The sequence below is a fragment of the Enhydra lutris genome, unplaced genomic scaffold (genome assembly GCF_002288905.1).
Source record: "Enhydra lutris kenyoni isolate GAN:26980312 unplaced genomic scaffold, ASM228890v2 scaffoldscaffold37, whole genome shotgun sequence".
Classification (NCBI taxonomy): Eukaryota; Metazoa; Chordata; class Mammalia; order Carnivora; family Mustelidae; genus Enhydra; species Enhydra lutris.
The window spans coordinates 5,453,588-5,475,717 of NW_019154121.1; the positions used below are offsets into that span (position 1 = coordinate 5,453,588).

Here is a 22,130-nt window from a genome sequence, read left to right on the forward strand (position 1 = left end):
AGAGAGGCAGGCAGAGAGAGGAAGGGAAGCAGGCGCCCTGCTGAGCAAAGAGCCCGATGCAGGGCTCGATCCCAGGACCCTGGGATCATGACCTGAGCTGAAGGCAGCGGCTTTAACCCACTGAGCCACCCAGGCGCCCCCTCAATGTGGTTTTGATTTGAATCTCCCTGATGGCTAATGATGATGAACATTTTTTCACGTGTCTGTTAGCCATTTGTATTTCTTCTTTGGAGAAGTGTCTATTCGTGTCTTCTGCCCATTATTTGACATGATTATCTGTTTTGTGTGTGTTGAGTTTGAGGAGTTCTTTATAGATCTTGGATATCAGCCCTTTGTCTGTAGTGGCATTTGCAAATATCTTCTCCCATTCCGTGGTTTGCCTCTTTGTTTTGTTGACTGTTTCCTTGGCTGTGCAGAAGCTTTTGATCTTGATGAAGTCCCAAAAGTTCATTTTTGCTTTTATTTCCTTTGTCTTTGGAGACGTCTTGAAAGAAGTTGCTGTGGCTGATGCCGAAGAGGTTACTGTCCATGTTCTCCTCTAGGATTCTGATGGATTCCTGCCTCAAATTGAGGTCTTTATCCATTTCAAGTTTATCTTTGTGTATGGTGTAAGAGAATGATCGAGTTTCATTCTTCTGTACATAGCTGTCCAATTTTCCCAGCACCATTTATGGAAGACACTGTCATTTTTCCACTGTATGTAAATGGTGATTATTACTGTAAAATGATGAGTTGGGGGACTGAAGAAATTGATTCTTCATCAGGGAAAAATATTCATGGAGATTTTTTAAGATAGAGAAGACATTGATCCAAACTCATGTCATTCTTTCATCACTCCCGCCACTGTGGGGGCCACTCCTCCTGGAAGACTAAAGCTGCATTGGTAGCAGAGTTCTAGTCCTACATAGCCGGTGCTCAAAATCTCAGTGGTGTCCTGGGTACTTTAGCACCATCAGTCTGGCGCTGAACCTCAAGGCCCAGAATAAATGTTGCAATCTTAAGGAAGCAGGCAGATTCAGTTAGATTCAGTGTTATATTTCCAAATCTCACACTTGGAAAATCGCTTATCAGTTCAGTGTGGAGGGCCAAGAGGAAAAAAAAAAAAAAAAACAGTATTCATCTGGAAAGGTAAAACCATTAAAAGAAGTAGGAAGACTGGGGAGGTAGGGAGCGGGTGGAGAGACAGGCTAAAGATGACGATGTTTGATATGGAATACGTAGAATTAGAAGCATTAGCAGTTGAAATAGCCAGGTGGAAAAATTTGTGGAGCAGTTAAAATATGGATCCAAACCTCTGGAAAAGTGTCACATCCAGGAACAACAATTTAAAAGCTACACACATGTCTTTGAGGCTGAAATTTGTGGGGGTGGAATATCTTGCTAAGTAGATAAACTGAAAGTGGTATCCATTAGGAATTGCCTGCATTTTAAGGGTGGGTGGAGGAAAGGTTTTCCTTTCAACTAGTAGGCAAGGGAAAAAGGAATCTTAAGAAGAAGGTAATATATAGCATCAAATGCTACAGAAAGATATAAGAGGATGAGGACAGAAAGAAAAGTTTGATAATTAGAAGGATGTATGTGACCATCTAGAGGGCAAAGTGATGGATAATTTTAGTCAAGTTTTGAGAATGGAAGATAATTACAGATAGAGCAGGAGATAAGGAAGTAGAGAGCGAATTTGTAAAGAACTCTTTCAAAGATTTTGAAGGCATAAAGAGGAAAGTAGCCCTCAAGAAGAGAGGTAGAAATCAGAATCTCATTTTTTGGGGGGGGGTTAGAATAATGAATACATTTATAGGCACAGGTAAATGAGCAAGTAGAGAAGAAGACTGAAAGTGTAAAAGAAAGCAAAGATAAACCACTAATGTACAATAGCTCAATCAAGAATGATCGGTGACCCTTGAATCCAACTGGACTTTGGAACGTAGAGGGCTGGTGTTGGTTGGTCTAGTAGGTTCATGAGTCAACATGTGCCTCTTCTAGCTCCTTAAATGGTAGGCTTAAATCACATTTCTCACCACATTAATGACTTCTCCAGCTAGAGACTCAAACTCAATAGTTCTTAGTTCTTTTAGGACAAAAGAAGTTATTCATTAGTGTTAAATTTCACCTTTGGAGAAAACGAAGATTATAGCACCCAGTCCCTGCATTTTATTTTTATTGGTATAGGGCATCTTGATACTCTGTTTCCATTACTCATGTTAAATACTCTGGTAGACATAAAAAAAAATAACACACAAGTAACACATCTACCAAAAAAAAAAAAAAAAAAGGTTGGAAAATGAATGGCCTTACTAAAACTCCAGTTAAAAAACTGATGCAGAATTAAAATAGATAAGAAGAACCATGATTGTGAGTTTAGTGTTGGACAGCAAGGCCAATGGAGAACACAAAGCTGAACAATTTTGCAGTGAACAGAGAAGAGAAAGATCTACACCTTGACAGTTACCATCTCTTTAGTTTATGGCTTATTTAGCTTTCCGTTTTATAAGTGATCAAAAGTTAAAGTTTGTGGATTACACAATCTTTTGTTTGCCCTTGTTGATGGATTGGTTCCTGCTTTCCTGAGCTTTTAGTGGAAAAAATTATATCATATAAGAAACTATCTCACTTGTTTCTATTCCCTGGCATTATATATGGAAAAATACAGCAGTTAGTTGAATTGTCTGCTAGAAACTGGCCTTTAAAGGAGAATATAAGAGGAAGAAATTTTGCAAGTGTATACTTTAAGGTTGAAGTAAAAGGGAAGGGATGACTGAGGTCACATTCCAATTTTTGAAGGTTATTTACTAATTCATGAGGAAGTTACAGTTACCTCTCAAGTGTAGTATAAAATTTTTTAGTTCATTCAGATTTGAATTATAAAACTCAGTATGATTACAGATTGTATGAAGATGACATGTGGCCTTGGCTCTATTGTCAAAGCAGAATTTTCTGCCTTATTTGAACCAAGAAGACTCACTTTTTCCTAAGTAAGTGAATTGAATATTTCAGGCAGAAGTGCATCTTCTTTTTTTTTTTTTTTAAAGATTTTATTTATTTATTTGACAGACAGAGATCACAAGTAGGCAGAGAGGCAGGCAGAGAGAAACGAAGCAGACTCCCTGCTGAGCAGAGCACCTGATGCAGGGGCTCGATCCCAAGACCCTGGGATCATGACCTGAACCGAAGGCAGAGGCTTTAACCCACTGAGCGACCCAGGAGCCCCCAGAAGTGCATCTTCTAATTTAACATTAACATAGAGTAATTTAAACAGAAGGAGTTTTAAGGACAACAACAACAAAAAAATAAAAAATAAAAAAAATCGGGAAAATGGTTGCAAGCTTCAACTCTGCTTTGATTATGAAAACCAGGCCTGTCCTTGTCTGTGAGGGGTGGACATCAGGCTACTTTGTTCTACCCAGTAGATACCTCCTTGAAAAGTTGTATTTGAAACCAGTTTTCAGATTGAAAAGGAATTTAAACCCACTCCAATGGCTTGAGTTAATAGAATTCTCCTGTGACTCCTCTTCCATGGCGAAGATTGCCTTCATAATGGTCCCTCCCCATCCCAAATACATACACAACCATGTTTTTTTTTTAAATTATGATTTGTCTTGTGGTGGTGGTAGTTTGTTCAGATCAAAAGGTTTACTCTACTTCACTACAAAGCTTAGTGATATTCCAAAACATCAAAGGCAGATTTTAACATTTTTGGTAACCAAGGTTGCCAAGTCAGTTGACCAACATGGGTAAAAACTATTGTTCTTTTTCTCCTAACTGTTGCTTCCCATCACCAAGTGATCCCAGAACCTAGGGAACCCTGGGTGGATGCCACTGGGGTCTACCCTAGCCAGCCCTCTGCAGCTCTCTACTTGCTTCTTTTCCCCCAGCCAGAATAGATCTGGACCCTGGCAGGATATACACCCTTGACAGCAGCACTAGCATTCTCTGGACAAATGCTCAGTATCTCATATACCACCTGCCCTGGGGTGAGGGGGAAGGGGTGTTGTTCTCTGTTGCCTACACTCCCCTGGAATCATCCTCATGTGGTAACTTGTGGGAGCTCTGGTTCCCAGCATCTTCTTTTGGGTTGTTAAATATTTTTGAATAATACTCCCAGTGATAGCCACATTGAATGTTCAGTTTAGTAATTCATTTTAAAACAAAATTCATAAGTGTGCATGATTTGAAAAATTTCACGTAGTAAGTATAATTAATTTTTATTCCAATATCATTGTTTCTTAAATAATGTACTCACATTTGGAACTACCATTGCAAACTTTAGTTCATTCATCTAAGAAATAAATTGATGTACTAAGTTCTTATAATGTATGCTAGGTATGGGGGGTGGGGTACAGAAGTGAAGATAAAGTACCTACCCCACTGGGAGCTCACATTTGAGAGTGGGAAATGTAGGTGCTAAATGAGAGAGGTTTACACCACAGAATAATATTATGTAGATCAATTAACCAAGTAATATATTCAATTACACCAGAGGGAAAGGACACTTAGCTACCACTCACCATTATGACCCAATATAGTGTTCCAGATTGTTTTGCAAATAGAGCAGTACCGTGGGCATTGTATGGTGATCTGTAAGTAATGAAATAGCTTGGTATGCCATGCTGAATCCTCCCTCATAAGGAGGGTTCAAGCCCAGACCCACTGGACCGTCTGTCAAGAATATCGCTGATGGGACGCCTGGGTGACTCAGTCGGTTAAGCGGCTGCCTTCGGCTCAGGTCATGATCCCAGTGTCCTGGGATCGAGTCCCACATCGGGCTCCTTGCTTGGCAGGGAACCTGCTTCTCCCTCTGCCTCTGCCTGCCTCTCTGTCTGCCTGTGCTCGCTCGCTCTCTCTCCCTCTGTCCCTGACAAATAAATAAATAAAATCTTTAAAAAAAAAAAATATATCGCTGATGTACTTAGATCCCTTTCAACTGCAAATTTCCATAATTCCATGAAATCATCCCTGACCTCCCAGGAAGATGAAAAATAGAGGATACATGAATAGAACAAAGCAACCAGAAGAGTAAAAAAACAAAACAAAACAGAAGAAAAATAGAAATGAATCTGGGCATTGCACAGGTCAGGAGAAAGAAGGGATTCCATAGCAGTTTCAAGATTTATAGGTTTTCAGCTGGCCAAGAACCAATTACTGTGAATCTAGATGAGGAAATTACTGGCTATTCATTGCCTACATGTATGTATGTATGTATGTGTTTGAATTATTCATTCATTCATTCATTTAAATTAATTAATTAGTTAATTTAAGCCCCAGCTTGGGGCTTGAACTCACTACCCTGAGATCAAGACCTGAGCCAAGATCAAGAGTTAATGGACTGAGCCACCTAGGAGCCCCTGTTGCCTACTTTTAAAGTCTTGTTTAAAAAAATAAAATAATTATAGATGATTGCTCCCTTTCCATGAGAAACAGAAGACCAGTTAAACTGGCATGCATACAAATGTTTCCGTTTTCTTTTTACTCTACCTACCAACTATGCAGTGTCTTCTTTCCAAAATTAGTTTGAAAGCTCACAACCTGTGTCTGAACTGGGCAAAATAGCTCAACGGTTCACACTTGGAATGAAAGAATGATTGTCTGGGTCTGTTAATGGCTGTGTAGAGCTCCATCCCTACATGGATCTATTTATAAACATATGTTACACATGACAGGTTCATTTAGTCTTGAACTGATCCCGGACTAAAACAGCACAAATAATATATTATTTGTGATAAAGTGCTCACTTGTACCATTTTCTCCCTGACCTTTTTTTTTTTTTTTTTTGAGATGCAGAAAACCCCTGTTATAAAGTGCCTAGTTCCTCCAGGGACACAGACATGCTGTGAATTACAACACATCCTTGTACGCTCGGAGAGGTGCATGAGACAGCTGCTGCTCTCTCAGCGGGATGGCTTTAGAGTTCTGCGGTAATTCATGCTGCCACAGTTCTAGATCTGCTGAACCGAGAGGTACAGGTGAGCCACAGGTCTGGCACGCCCACAAAAAGAAAACCAAGCTTTCGTGCAGAACGTACAAGGGAAATGGAGGATGTCTGATTGACGGAGGAGCGGAAGAACTAGATTCAAGACCCTAGTTGTTGGCTAAGCCCCCAGAAGCTTGTCAGTTCTCACTTTCTCCTCTCCTTGGATCTTCCCTTACATTTTATACAGTGCTTGGTCATTTGCCAAGGGACTTTGACACAGAATATTTTCTTGTTCTTCTGTGTGCTGAGTGTAGAAATGAACAAAAGGTCATCATACGGACAGGTAGGAGTTTACGCACTGCACACTGCAGATGACTGTCCCAGCAATGGGGAGACCCTCCTGCTATTGCCTCTCTCCCTGTAATGAAAATATGATCCATAACCAGCTTGAACATGGATCTTCTCACTCTGGGCACTCTCCTGGGTGACCTCGTATAAGAACCAGGATTTGATGACCTTCCTCCTATGCTCTGTGTCCGTATATTCAATTGTGTAATGGCCATGTCTACATGGAGGACACACAGTCATGTCCATTTCAGTGTCCTACACCAAAGTTTCCCCTCCAGGTCTGCTCTTTCTCCTCTATTCTTTTTGTCAGTAAATGATGGTCTTTTATCTCAGCCAGAAATCCAGGAATTCTAGTAGATTCACCCTCTCATTCACTTCTCAGTTGTAATGATGGCCCCCTTCCTATACAGTCTACTTGTTTCCTATCTCTGCTAGTTAGTCCTCTCTTCCCCTTCATCCACTCTGCCACAATGTTAGTTTTTCCAGATCCTACATTTTCTCACTTTTATTGCTACAAAAATATCCCCAGCAATTACCCAGACTCCAGGCTAATTCCTCCAACATGCAGCTGCCAGAAATATTTCTAAAATATTCTTATGGGGCGCCTGGGTGGCTCAGTGGGTTAAAGTCCCTGCCTTCGGCTCAGGTCATGATCCCAGGGTCCTGGGATCGAGCCCCACATCAGGCTCTCTGCTCAGCATGGAGCCTGCTTCCCTTCCTCTCTCTCTGCTTGCCTTTCTGCCTACTTGTAATCCCTGTCTGTCAAATAAATAAATAAAATCTTTAAAAAAAAATGTTCTTATGTTTACCATAGGTTCAAATTCATTAGCAAAGCACACAAAGACCTTTGTGATAGAGTGTCACTGAACAAAACCATTGGCAGTCCTGGAAAGACACAGTGCATTTGACGGTGCTGTGCTATTCCCGCTGCCTGGAACGCCCTTCTGATTTTTATTTTTTGAAACTCCTATTCATCCCTCATTACTCAATGAATCGTGGATCATCTTTTAGGAAAGCCTTTGTGATCCCCCTCCTCCCAGCTCTCCAACCCGAGTGGGTTCCTCTTTCGCCCCCTCTTAATACTCCTTCGGTTATAATGTTTTGTCATAATCCGTCATAGCCCTTAACGCATTGAACTCTAATAACTGGTTAGCTGGGCTCTCCTCTACACTACAGCATAAGCTCCTTCAGGGCAGGGACCTGTCCTGAGGTGCTTAACACAGTGACAAGAGATGAAGAAGTATTTAGTAAATGTTGGACAGAATCTGTTTTACTTTTTCCAGAGCACAAAGCATGCATGAAACGGATTAATCTACTCCACATGGGAAGTTGTTGCCCAGGCTTACCAAAAGGTCAGGTCTATATAAAGTGCATTCCTTTTATTTCCCCTTTCCTTTAAGACGGAAGAAGAAGAAAAGCACAATTTAAAAGCTGAGATTTATCTCTGATATGGAAGAAGATCACAGAATCACAGAAGCAAATTCATAGAGCCCCTCAGCTCTTCCCTAGGGCTGTGGTTCTCAAAAGTGTGGTCCCCGGAACAGCAGTGCCAGCATCACTTGGACAACTCATTACACCTGCAAATTTTGGACCCACTCCAGACCTTCTGAGCTGGGGCCTGAGTGTGGAGTTCAGTGCTCTGTTTTAACAAGCCCTGAAGGGGATCCTGATGGTCACTCTAGTGTGGGGACTACTGCCCTGGGAATTAAAAACAGAAAGGAAAATAAAAACAAACCCTACAGAAGGATATTAGCATTTATAGAACACCTACTGTATGTCAGGCTGTCTATTTTGTTTACCTAATTAACTTTTTTGGAATACCAGATTAGTGCTTCCAAGATTTAATTTGGCTAAGATACATTTTTGTCCATTTAAAATTATTGTAGCTGCATTAGTCTTGAGTTTGCTCAACTATCTGGCAGGTAAAAATGACACACTTACTCCAGTGCCTTCTCCCAACACTTTCCAGGAGCGATTCCTCGCTTTTTTGCACTGATTTGTGGCCCTGAAGTGACACATGAAATACATTGCCTTGAATCATACTGGCTTATCTCTCATACTGTGAGTTTTTACACGGCATAGGCCCTGTTTTGCTTGCGGAGGCCTGCACCTTGCTTTAGATAGTACTTTCCACGTGTGAGCTAAACACTTGATAAATATCAGTTGGATGAATGAATCAATCCTACAACATTTATCACAGTGCCATCCAGAGTTAGGTGTGCACTACACAGGGCAGGGATTGAAAGCTTGCTTTTTTTTTTTTTTTAAGTCTGGAAAGCCAAGCCATCTGCTTATATGGAAAAGAAGGGAAGAAATAATTCTGGAAATGTTCTTTTTTCAAGTCACTTCAGCCTCACAGGTATTTTAAAATCATGGACATTTAAAGGTGGGGGGGGTAATTTAACTACGTGGAGCCCAGAAGCTAGTTCTTACCTTCTGTTGCAAGTACGGAATCCTGTCTTGTTGGAGCTGTGGATATCTGTGCAGGTTGGCGTGACCCTAACAGCTTTGGAGGTACTCTGTTCAAGGACAGACAGCGACATTTCACCCCTTAAACGTGGTCCCCTATCACATGCTGTTTCGGAGTTTAGGATTAAGCTAAAAAAAAAAAGTTGGGCATGGACAAGAGGAAGAAATTGTTCTTGCTGTCATCTCCCCAGAGGCAAAGAGATTATCCCATGGGGCTAAGAAATGACATCCTGATGGTTCAGTTATCAATGATGGGGAGTAAATATGCATAGCCTCCCTCCTATTAAGTACAATGAATTGGTTTGAGGGAAAAAAAAATTAAAAAAAAATCTCTTTCACTATATTTATCCCCCAGTTATTGCCTTCTCTAGAAATGGAGAATGGATCAGAAAACTGGTTTTGTTTTTATTTCACATTTCTTCTTCTCGAGATTCTGTACCTATTTCCATGGACGTGATATATCAAAGCATCTCAGTGAAAACCACGATTTCCTCCTGCTATCCTCCTGGCTTGAGAAGTATAAATTCTTCACATATTCGTCATGTTAGATGTTTTCTAGTCAATGTAAAATAAGCTTGCTGAGGGAGTGTACATTTCTAGAGGTCTGTATGGGTTAGAAATTTTGGCTCTGACCCATAGTGAGGAACTACTGATAGGGAGATATTGTCAATTATAATCCTCTCAGGTAGTTAAAGCAGACATAAGACAGATGAGTGAAAACTGAGAAGAGAGGCTTTATTTTCACTGGTTTGTAGCATAAGGCAAGATTTTTGCGTAAGTGCCACTATTTATATAGCAGGAGTGTTTACATTAGTGAAAATTAACAGGTCAGGCAACACAGTCTCTGCACTCATCCAGTGTCCCACGTGAGAGTTGCACTGACAACAGCACGAATATTGAACCTCACGTTAAGGCATTGCATGGTCCAAATTCTACTACAAGAAAAAAATAATTCTTTAGTTTCTGGATAAAGAGGAAAATGTAAAAGTTAGAATGTGTTGAAGAAATGGTTCATCAATTGTGTTTTTAGTCATTATTTTAAGGGGATCTGGGTGTAAAAGTTATTTCCTGCAGCACTGTTTGGAATAATTAAAAGACGGAAACAACCTCAGTGTCCACCCGCAGGGAATTGACTGTGACCACAATGCATCTATACATTGAAAAATATGCCATCATTACAAATTAGGACACAGTACATAAACATTAACATGGAATTAACTCAACAAGCCATTAAGTGAAAAAAATAGGTTTAAAAATGTCGCATGTAATATGAACCCATTTATGTGGAATTATACGTGTCTAATATGTATGTACTTAGGTGCAGTAAGATTAATGACAGTTCAGAATATTTATGGTAATGATCTCTAGGTGGTTGGATGCAGGTAATACTCTTTTTATGTATTATTTGGATATTTACAAGAAGAATGTATCTTTTTAACAAATTGAAAATGTAAAAATGTAAAAAAGAACAGGCTTATGAGCTTCTGGATCTTTTATAGCTTCTGTTTCAAATTATGTTTTATTTTTTCCCATGGAATTCCACATTTGCTATCCTTTTCATTAAAAATATGTTTAATTGATAGATGACCTGATTTAATATTTTGACTTAAGAAAAATTTCACAATAGGGGGCACCTGGATGGCTCAGTTGGTTAAGCATCTACCTTCATCGCAGATCCTGGGATCCTGCCCCTAGTGGTCAGAATCCCTGCTCAGCGGATGAGTCTGCTTGTCCTTCTTCCTCTGGTCTGCCCCTCCCCACTTTCTCAAACAAATAAATAAAATCTTTTAAAAATTCACAATAGGAATGAATAGATGATTATAAAGAATAAGGAAAAATATAAGAAACGCATTCGAATTTTATGGTTAATAATAGAGAAATAAAAGTATAACAACAGGAAAACAGTAGAGAGAGCTTTAAGTAAAGAGGTCCATAGACAAGAAATGCTTCGAAAGAGAACTGAGACTAAATGAAAATACCAAGAGAGATTGCAGCAAAGAAAGGAGACAGGACGATAGAATGATTGTCTCATAATGAGCATGGATTACGTATTATAAAAATGTAAACGTAAGTATTTGACTCCCACAACAGTTCTAAGAATTTAGTAGATTAAAAGTTTCTCATTTTATGCATGAGAAAAGAAGGCCTGGGAGAGGCAGACATCTTGCTTTATGTCACAGATTTAATATGGCGCCTGGAGATGTCCTTGCTTTTTATGTTACCAGGCAGCCCATGACTTACCTTGTTCAGACCTCAGTATAATCTGCAGGACTGTCATCCCATTTTGCCGCTGAGAAAACGGAGTCTCACAGTCACAGAGTCACTTGCTGCGACCCACGGAGTGATCACATAGAATAACCCAGACTCAAATTTAGATCTTTTGCCCCTAAAACAGTGTTTGTTTTTCTTTTTCCTTTTTAGCACTATGGAGAATAATTTGCAATAGAAAGGAAAAAAAATATAAATAAGATAAAGGGAGAGAGATGCGAGCTTCAAAAGAAGGAAAACACTTTCCAAAATGAACAATCATTTTGTGTAAATATATTAAAGTAAATTATTTTCATTTGCATGAAATTACTATTTGGGGCTAGCGTAGTTTTTCCCAAGTCAAATATTGATGAACCTCAGTGAATTCTGTCCCTTTTAATCGAACTCGAACTTTTGTTTTTAACTTTTCAAGAGGTAAATAAACTATTCTTTCAAAACCATTTACAGTCTCTTTGGGAAAGGAAGAGGGGCTGTGCAAGAGAGACAAGATTATTACCTTGATTTACAAACAGTACGGGATTCAGATTGTTTTTCACTGCTGTCAAAAGCAGCACCAGACTTTTCAAGGCAACTTGATGCCAGGTTGGATTGTGACTGTCCTCTTGTTTCTATGGTAACAAACTTTCCTGCCATCAGGGCTACATAGCAACTTTCTGCGTTGCAACAGGCCAGGGAAAAACAATACCTGCCTCTGTATGCCTGATACACAGTCAAGGCTGAATAAATGTTTACTGAATGGAAGAGTGGAGTAGAAATAGTCTCAGTGATACAATGCTATGCTAATCAGATGTGGGTCTACCGTTTGCATATGCAAACATCTTCTTGGGACAGGAACAAACTTTAGCAAAACAGTAAGGTGTAGGGTTGTTTTTGCTTCACTTAGACCCAGATTGCAGCACAAAGAGAGCTAAGTCGAAGTCTTAAATAGCTTAATTGTGTAGCAAGTTAGAAGTTAAAGGGTCAGAGTAATGTTAAATAAATGAAGCTGTTTTGGAGAAAACCTGTAATACCGCATTCCAGGTCTCCAAAGGCACAGTGCCATTCTTGTGTGTGTTGAATCAGGTTAAGGCCAAATACTGCCATTCGCCGACTTGCAGAGAGCTTCCTTATGTTTTCAGTCTTTGCAAAAGCAGCATAGCCAGGTACACGATATCTAAATCTGGTGGGCTTCTTCTGAGATTTTGCCGGGAAGGTTTAAATACATGCTGTTGTATGTATTTTTGTTTTTGCTTTCAGTTCATAATCTGATCCGTTCAAAAACAAAAACCAAACAAACAAAAAAACCCATAAAACTTTAGGTCCTGGCAGTCGACCATGCTCATTTTTAAAAATTTATTTTCTTGTAAGATCTTATTTATTTATTTGACAGAGAGAGACAGCAAGAGAGGGAACACAAGCAGGGGGAGGGGGAAAGGGAGAAGCAGCCTTCCTGTTAAGCTAGGAGCCCAATTCGGAGCTCCATCCCAGGACCTGGGATCATGACCTGAGCTGAAAGCAGACACTTAATGACTGAGCCACCCAGGTGCCCCAACCATGCACATTTTAAATGATGTCTGAGTATTGTGACCCATGTAAAAGGTAGGTGACCTTTTGTGAAATCACAGAAGCCTGTCAATATGGAGGAGAAGGGTTGAATCTAGATGTGTGGCTCAAGAGTATTTAGATGTGTGTCTCAATCAACTCCTTCAACAAATATTTATTGAGCTCCTACTATCTGCCAGGCACTGTAGTAGGCACAGAGTAAACAAAAATCCTTGCTCTCGTGAAGCCTACATCCTACTGGGGAAAAAGAAAATAAACAGAAGTAAAATAGAATGCTAGGTGGTGGCCAAGTGCTATAGAATCAAAATAAGGCAAAGACAGGATCGATTTTGAATAGAAAGGGCATAGAGGCCTCACTGAGAAGGTGGCATTTGAACAAGGACCCAACGGTGGTGTAGGAGAGTACCAAGCAGATATCAGGTAGAAGAGAATTCCAGGCGAGCTAACAAAAAGTGCAAAGGGTCTGAGACAGGAGCATCCCGCATGTTGGAGGAATAAGTAGAAAGGTGGTCATATGTCTTTGAGCAGGGGAAAGAGAAACGGGAATTTATGTCCAATCAGTTATTCAAGACCTGGGAGAGGAAGCAGAAGGCATATTGCATAGGACCTTGTAGACCATCATAAGGAGGTTTGCTTTTGTTCTGCATGAGATGGGAACTCATTTGAGTTTAAAGCAGAGCAGTGGAATAATCTCACTTTGGTTTTATATGGATCGTTTTGGGTCTTGTGTTTTAAAAAGACTGAAGAGAGAAAGGGCAGAAAAAGGAGATGTATAGGAGATTTTCACATATAATCCAAATAAGAAAAGATGGTGTCTTGGAAAATATTGGTAGTGGCAGAAGTGGTGTTGTTTGTTGGATTCTGGATACCCGGTAGAGACGACTATACTTTTGATGGGTTGCGTATGAGGTGGGAAGGTGGAATCAACTATGGAGCCTGGCTGGCTCAGGCAGTGTGTGTGATTCTTGATCTCTGGATTATGGGTTCAGGCCCCACATTCAGTGTAGAGATTACTTAAAAATAAAATCCTAAAAAAAATGATGCTGAGTCATTTCACTGGAGCAACTAGAAGGATGGGGCTGCTGTTTACCAGGAGAGGCTGTGGAGAATCAAGTTTTGGGGAAAAGATTAGGAGCTCAGTTTTGGACATGTTAAATCTTAGACATCTAAGAAGAGATATCGTTTGGTTGTATGAATTTGGAGACATCTGGGTTAGAGATACAAATTTGACAGTCATCAATGACTAGAATCCAAGACATTATTTAGAGCTATAAGAGGTGTGAGAGGTCTGTGGACTGAGCTCTGGGACTCCCAACATCCAAAGGCCAAGGGGATTGGGATGAACCCTCAAAAGGAGACTAGGAGAGTCAAGTGGAAGAGGAGAACCAATTGGAGCCAAATGATGAATCACTGAACATTACATCAGAAAACTAATGATGTACTATATAGTGGGTAACTGAACGTAAAAAAAAAAGAGAAAGAAAGAAAGAAAGACTATATTTCAGGCAAACATGAAGAAAAATAAGAACTTCTTCGGGGGTTACGTTTATCTACCAGGATCTCCCAAAGTGAGGGAGCAGGAGCTGGTAAACCTTCAGTAGCAGCCATGCTTATGGCATAAGAGAGTCGTTTAGGCTGAAAGAAGGGCTGAGGCAAAATCATAGAATGATGATTCCTGTGCCTGGATGGCCTAGGAGCCTCACCACAATCACACACTTGTAGTCCCTTACTTCGAGAAAGACCTGGAAGGAATCCTAGGGTGAGTGGCAAAATCCCCACCACAAATTCATCCAGTGATTTTTCTTAATCGTCTTCAATAACAAGTGACTTCAACAACTTTGTGCATCTTTGATTTCCTCTCATTAGCAGCTCCAATAAAAATGGCCAAGTCACCAGCACTGTATGTGAATGAAGTGGATTATGACGCCAACATTGTATTGATTCCTGACTTTTTGAAGTCTGTTTCTGAATTTTCAGAGATGTATCCCAATCCAGATATGCATTCCGTCAAGCCAACCTCCATTTGCTTAATTTACATCCTAATCTTCCTCCAAAGTCAGGTTTTTTATTTTTCCAATGTTTGTGTCTTAGAAGCTGTAAGGGAGAAAATACATTTGCCGACTTTTTAAGATGTATGCTTAATGACGCTCTGGTAGAAGGGGAAATGGAAAATTGAGTAAAGGTATCCAAATACCATCATCGCATCAAATTTCATAATAAACTAGAGATCAGAAATCCTAGAGAGCAGCAGTGGTGTCCTCCTAGTTCTAGAGGTGTGTGCCTGTCAGTAAGAGAAAGCCACCTCTGTGTTTCCAGAGTCCCTATGAAACCATACTTCAGATGGTTTCAACACGTGCCACGGGTTGAAAGTCTCTTCGTATAGGAAAAAGGGCTGAGTTGTTGCAAACAGTGCATAAATATAACAAATGACCTCAATGAGCAAGCCCAGTGAGGTCCTAAGAGGGGACCGGGCTTCTCCACCAGTACCGCCCGCCATACTTGAAGGACAGCCCTGTCAGAAGTAGCCTCTCCACTCCCAGTCCCGGTCTGGAGTGCAGCTGGCTGAAACCAGCCACTTGAAGGATGCGTCCCTGCAAGAGGGGCAGAACAGGTCACGCTTTCTTTCTCTTGCTGCCTGCCAATGGTTACCCCTACAGGGAGGTTCTGTTCCTCCCTGCGGGCGGCACAGGGCAGTTAATGAAGCTCCTTGAAGATGAAGCACCAGGCGCAACGCTGCAGTCAGCCCTGGGTAATCGCGTTTCACCTGTTTAATTTTCACTTTCCTCTTGCCTTGGAGGAACTTAATATTAAGAAAGGGGTTTTGTTTTGTTTTGTTTTTTCTTTTTCCTCTGATGCTTTTTGTCTTTTTTTCTTCTAGCTGGAAACTGAGCAATTCCACATTGTATTGAAATGGAGAGGCAGTGTTTGTGTTGGCTGAATTAAGCACATATAATCATATAGTTCCTCTCTTTTGTCTATTTGTGCCGCAACCTTAATATGTGGGACAGAAATTTCATTTAATGGAGACATAATTTTTTTTATTGTCTTCGGGCTTATTTATACCAGCTCATTCTCCAGTAGAATGCTTTTCTGTACTTGAGATCAGCTCAGCACTGGTTTCGTCATTGGAATTCCACCATTCCCCTTCAATACCATGTATTTTCCTGAAAAGTCCCAAGTAGCCGATGAATCTGCTACATCGGGCAAAGAAATCTGCCCATTTCTCCTAGGGTTTTTTTTTTTTTTTAAGATTTTATTTATTTATTTGACAGAAATCACAAGTAGGCAGAGAGGCAGGCAGAGAGAGAGAGGAGGAAGCAGACTCCCTGCTGAGCAGAGAGCCCGATGTGGGGCTCGATCCCAAGACCCTGGGATCAAGCCCCAGGTCCAGCTCCCTGCTTCTGCCTTCCTGTCTCTGCCCCTCCCCCTGCTTGAGATTGCTCCTGCTTTCTCTCACTCTCTCTCAAATACATAAAATCTTAGAAAAAGGGGGACAAAAAGGAATGCTACACCTTTCCTTGAAAAGCTGAACAGCCAGCCATTCATTCATTCTCTTAAAAATTAGCTGTGGGCCTATTATGTGAAAGCATATGTGATATGCTGAATAGGAGATAGTCTTTTTGATAAGATTGTGGTGTAATAAACCTCAGATATTTCTAAATTTATATGCCTTGGACATCCCATCACAGAGGGGCCTCACTCCTCCCTTTACGCTTGTGCTATTGACTGAGGCGCGTCCTTTGGAACACAGCTCACCAAAGAAGAGAGAAAACCCTCACTAGTGTCGCACAGGAAACGTAGAAAAAGTGCATCCTTCCACCGAACTCCCAGGTATTAATATCTCAGTCAGCATTTGGCTTCTATCTTTGAGGTCAAGTCAGCATCTGAACCTTGTGGACTATTTTGAGATATAATTAATTAGAAAGAGATGGGGTCCATTTCCCTTTGTCAGGGAAGATCAGAATGACACCAATCTACTGTTCTTTAGAGACCGTCGTCTTCTCGAAGCCCAGCTGAGTACTGACCTAGGAGGGACACAGTCTTTCCTGCTGAGCTGTCTGATCCTTTTCTTTTGGATGGGGCTTCCGCTGTGCAGACTTCAGTACTGGGTGGCTACCTCAGAAGCCCTATCTAGTCGTTCCCTTGACAGGCATACCACTTGTGGGAGTGATTCATGGGGAAAAGGTACTGTTTTTCCATCATGCTTTCTGCCCCCCTACTCACTCTCGCCCCCTCTTCCCAGCACTGAAGCCAAGAAAGGGCCCCCGCTTTTCTCTCCATTGGCATGGACTGAAATGCTTTGCACTGAGCGTGGTGCTTCGTCTGGCAAGTTCTTGGCCTCCTCTGTAGGCTGTCCTCCTCTGTAGCAGTCTCTCCCAAGTTCCTAATGAAAGGCAAGCCGACAGGACGTGTTTCGTGCACTAAAGAGTAAATAATATGGTCTGTTTACATAACAGTCCGAATACACTGATTTCCTCAGGTTACTATTACAGCCTTAGTCTTGTTAAGCCCTGGCCATCTGCTAACTCTGTGAAAGCCAGAAGGTCTCCCTCTTCGGCACTCGTCTCCTGAGAGAATGTTGTGTGCCTGTGGCTGAGGTTAGCATATTAAAAATGCCGATGGTTGCTATTACTTTCAACCTGTTCCTTTCAGAAGCATCTGAAGAAGTGGCTTGGTAACATCAGCCCTCACCTCGCGGGCAACAGCCAGGACGATTTCGAACCCAGAATGCGCAGACCCTCCTTTATTAGCTTATAAGGTATAACTTGAAACTTCAGGAAGGTAGAGGAAATGAGGAGAGATTCCAAGACGGAGAAAATAAAGCTGAGGGAAATTAAAACGGCTTGCCCAGTGTGACTAAGCGGGTCAGGAATAGAACCTGACTCCTAATAGAACACATTTTTGTGTGGGTGGCACAAAAGAACGGGACATGTTAACAATCAGAAAGAACTCAAGTTCAGCCATCAAGCATATTTGTACACACTGTTGCATATTGTGTTCGAATGACTTATTTTTGCCTCAGTCTGTTCCAGTGCACATTCCTGCAGAGGTCGGTATTGGTTTGGAGGGTTTTTTTTTCCCTTCCCCCTCCAGCAACCTACAAGATAATGAACCGAGGTGGGGTAGGAATGATGGGCTCCCCATTGTCACCAATTCTGAGACACCTGGCAGCATGTTGGTTTGTGAGGGCCCTTTAACCGAGGTGTGGGACCAGGCATGGCACCTGTAGCCTGTTTCCCTGGGCATGAATGATTGCTGAGGCAAATGTGGGCAAATGCGGGACGACAGCCTGGACAGGAGACACGCGGACGTGCTTGGTCACAGCTCGGGGTATACGATCTCATGAGGTGACTTGGTCCTTGTATGAGTGATAATTATCACCAACACTTACTTCAGAGGAATTTCCAGACACTAATTCAATTTTTCCTCACAAAAGCCCCAAGAAGGAAGTGTTTTAGTACATGAATGTTCCATCTATTTTATGAGGGTGCAAACAGGCTCAGGGAGATTGTGGCCTGTTCATGGTTACACAACTGAGGAAGAAAGATCACTGGACATATATTCAGTTCTCTTGACTCCAAATTGGGTGCTCTTTTAAGGAGACCAACTGCTTTGACCGTGGCCATCTCAGTCTCCCTCCACACCTGCAGAGCCCAACTATAGACAAAGTAAAAATACAGTCCCTTGTGCTTGGGCAGGGGCGGGGTTGTGGGGTTTCAAATGTCAGAACCACATTCTGCCTTCTCTTTCCTTCTCAAGCATCTTGGCACTCCCTTGGGGTGACTGCATGTCATCAGTGTGGGGTCATCTTCCTCTGAGGCCCTCGACTTTCACAATGGACATCAGACTTCCTTTTAAGGTGCTGTGTACGATTCACTAATAGTTTAATTTTTTGCAAGATGCACGAACATTTTTTGATTGAGAAACAGTTTAGAAATGCTGAACATATTATTGTGATGAAATAACAATGACTAAGATTGCTATTAAATTGTTGGAATTATAATGGCTTTAACTTTTTTTTTTGGATTCAGTGTACTTACTTTGATTTGTTTTATCTCGCCTTTTAAATGACTTATTGGCTTGGAGATACTAACAAAGTACGCTGTTCTTTCTTATAGATCTGGTTCCTACTTTTAACAGCTATAGGAAGTATATTTAAAACATACCTGCATTAGACATGGTATTTTGGAGACCATTTTTACTGGCGGTTAGTAAAGATTGAATAAATCCCAGCAGATTAAAGAAGTAACAGTACAACTAAGCTGAGGCCGAATAAAGTACTGGAGAAGTAAATTGTTTATGTAGAAATTATAATACTGTGTATACTCAACCCGATCGGATACAGAAAGGACAGTAGTAATTCCTAAACTTTTTTTTTTCTTTTCCTTAACTCCAGGGAAGCAGTTTACTACCAGAAAAGAGTATAATGATTTCTATCAAACCTAGCCAAACAAAGATCAATAAACACATGGATGCAAAATAAACAAATTCTTTGGTTTATTAATGGCTGACAGGATTGAAAAGAAGCCAGAAAATGCAGGATGGTGATATTCAGGATGGTGATACTCTAGTACACCATAAAAATATGGCCCTTACAACCAATGCATCTAAAAACTCGTCATTTCTTGAGTGCTAAGTGAGAAAGAGCATTAAAATAAAGATGAAAAAATGGATTAAATTGAAAACAATAAATGGTGACTGGCAGGGATAAACAAGAGGAAGCAAAATGAGCCGTAATCATAATCCAGGGGGAAGTGTTTTCACTTTGATTTCTGTGAATTTTATTTATGCGGCAGATAATGCTAACTGAAGGTTAAATCTATCTGTGCGTAAGTTAAAAATTACTTTAAATCAACCCCTTCAGAAAAGTAAAGAACTGAATTTGTGACTGAACTTTGCTTTCCCATTAAGACCATTGATATAACTTTTAATCAACTCAAGTCTCAATTTTATACTTTAAGTGACATTTACTTTCACATCAGTTGTGCTCAAACTTCAGTGCATGTCTGATGTCCCAGCATGCTTGTGAGAAGTGGGGACTTCTGGGTTCTGTTCCCAGATATTCTGGTTCCGTAGGCCTTGGGTAGGACCTAGCAAGACGCAAGGACTTCAGACCACCTTTTGAAAACACTGACATAGAGACTAATGAGCCAGTGGGAAGGAGAATGCCACTGATTTTTACAAACTCTGACCCTCTCAAATGTAAATTTTAAAATTTAAGTTTTTGTTCATGGTGATAGATTGGAAACATTACATATAATATATTGGTGGCAAAAGAATTATAAAATTGCCTGATTAGATAACCTGGTTGCTGAAAATCAAACTTTTTCAGACAGAAAGTTGAAGAGTGACCTAATGCTACACTTTATTTTATAGATGAGCAAGCTGAGACTTGGGGTTGAAGTCACTAGTATGATTTCACACAGCTCTCTAGTGACCAAGCAAGGTTATTTTTCTCTTTCCATTCTTTATGTTGCATTTCTTTCAACATTCTTGACAACAGTTTAGTTCTATAAAGAGGACTGAGGGTGAGCCGAGTTCCCCGTTAGCTGATGCCTTTGCTGTACACAGAAAAATAAGGTTACAGACTTGTATAAACATAAATAAAAACAGTTAACAGAAGCAACTTTATGGTTATGACAATATGATATGTCTTGTCCTTCATTTAAATAAATGTCATGAACCAGTGGATGGAGTAATGATGCCAATTTGTTGCAGGCATAAAATTGGAAATAAATTACGAGGCTCCAGGATATGCTAGATTAGTTTTACCTTCTGAAGGATATTCAGTTTTGCTTGGGTGTTTCAAAACTGCCCTCTCCCCAGAAAGCTTTCTAAGAATAAATAGCTTCTTGTTTGATCTGCCTCCCGTGCCAAATCAACTAGGAATGGGGCGGGGGGAGGGCTACAAATAGGACTAACAGTGTTTGAAACAATTTTTTTTCCTTACATCACCGTGTTTCTGGAGATTGGTCATTGCTGGTATTAGTTTAGTAATTCAGTACTGTCGAGGCTCAGCGTCAATATCTCTATCATTCTCTTTCCTTGCTCTCACGGTCTCAACCTGCAGGTGTCACGCTGGCATTCAAAATGGAAGGACGGGATGGGTGAAGGAGAAGAGGTTGAGAAAAGCTGGTGGGAAAGAGCGCCATTCTCTCTATTCTTTTCTTCTACCGCCATCCTTCTGGACTCTATTACTTTGCCGCCCTTTCCCCACACCCCACCCAGAGTAAGCACAGGCCCAGGCACCCCCACAGTCTGAACCTGCGTGTCCAGGAGTCCTCCAGATGACAGGAACGTGGCACGGGGGTCCTAGGGTTAGAGTGTTCTGTTGTATAATCTTTGCCTGTGGATGTCCAGCGACCCTTCCTCCCTGCTTCTTTCGAAGAATGATTGAATCTGAACATGACAGACTGATGTTTTTTGAAAAAAATCCGAAATTAGTATCTTGAAAGCATATCCTAAGGCTTTTTCTCCAGGTCACCTTTATATTGAACCATAAAAAGATTAAAGACCCCTCCTGTTGGACTCAGGCCTGTCCTTCACGTTGAGATTGTTTAGGAAAAGAGGTGCTGACACCTTTACTGAGAGGAGTCGAGGTCTCCTGAGCAGGAAACTGGTTTGATGACAGTACACTGACTTGTCAGGTAAGCTGGTGGCTCCCCTCGGCATCAGAGATTGGCTCTCTCCTTGACTCCTGACTCTTTTGTGTGTGTCGGGGGAATCTTATGAGTCACGGTTAGCCTTTCCAACCTGACTGAGTTGGAAGGAGCCTCTAGATTGTTGCATAAAACAGATTTTGCAAACAGTTGTCTTCGGCATACCCAAAGGAGAAGGGCAAGTCGGTTCATAAATGGAAATTCTAGACGAACAACTGAAGTTAAAGACACCTCTGCGTGTAAACGCTTCCAGATGGAGACAAGTTTTTCACTTCGCTCTCCACAGTTTTCATTTTAAAGGGTTATTGAGATGGAAGCATTGGAGCAAAGTGCATTAGAATCACTCGCCCCGGCTCCCCTTCCGAGTGAGGCCGACTTACAGTTGCAGGGGAAAACACTGTCTAAAAAATAAATCTTAATTCCCTGTAGTCTATCAACACATGCTTTTCAGAAGAAGAAAAAGGAGAAACATCTGAGGGAAACAGGGCTGAGTTGGTGGAACATCTTGAAGGGGCCTGGTCTCCTCTCAGAAAATTAAAAAGACATGTGGATAGCCGTTAGGAAGAGCCTGTGGTTGTTAAGTAGAAGTAACATAAAGGGGGAACTTCAAGATACAAGTTTAAAACAACACTGCAATTATTTGGACCATAAGGTCATTGGAATTGTTTTCACCCTTTGAAAGGGTTCTGAACAGAGTTACAAATAGTTTAAAAAAAAAGAAAGAAAGAAAGAAAGAAAGAAATCACTGGGCCAAGAGAAAATGCCATTTGGCCCATAAAACATTCTGTGCTCCCACCCAGCAAGCCCTCCTCCCGTTTCCTACCAGTCATCCTTCCCTCCTTCTACAGCTTCCTGTACAAAAGGCAAAGATACTAACATCTGCTTGAAGCAAAAACACGTGCATTTCCAACAAATAAATAAATAAATAGGGAAGA

General features: G+C 41.0%; 1 protein-coding gene across 1 annotated transcript in view; it reads left to right on the forward strand.

Annotated features, from left to right (window-relative positions):
* Nucleotides 1-22,130, forward strand: part of LOC111154352 (mastermind like transcriptional coactivator 2) — a 350,497-nt gene that overhangs the window by 59,787 nt on the left and 268,580 nt on the right. The gene's annotated exons all lie outside the window — the stretch shown is intronic.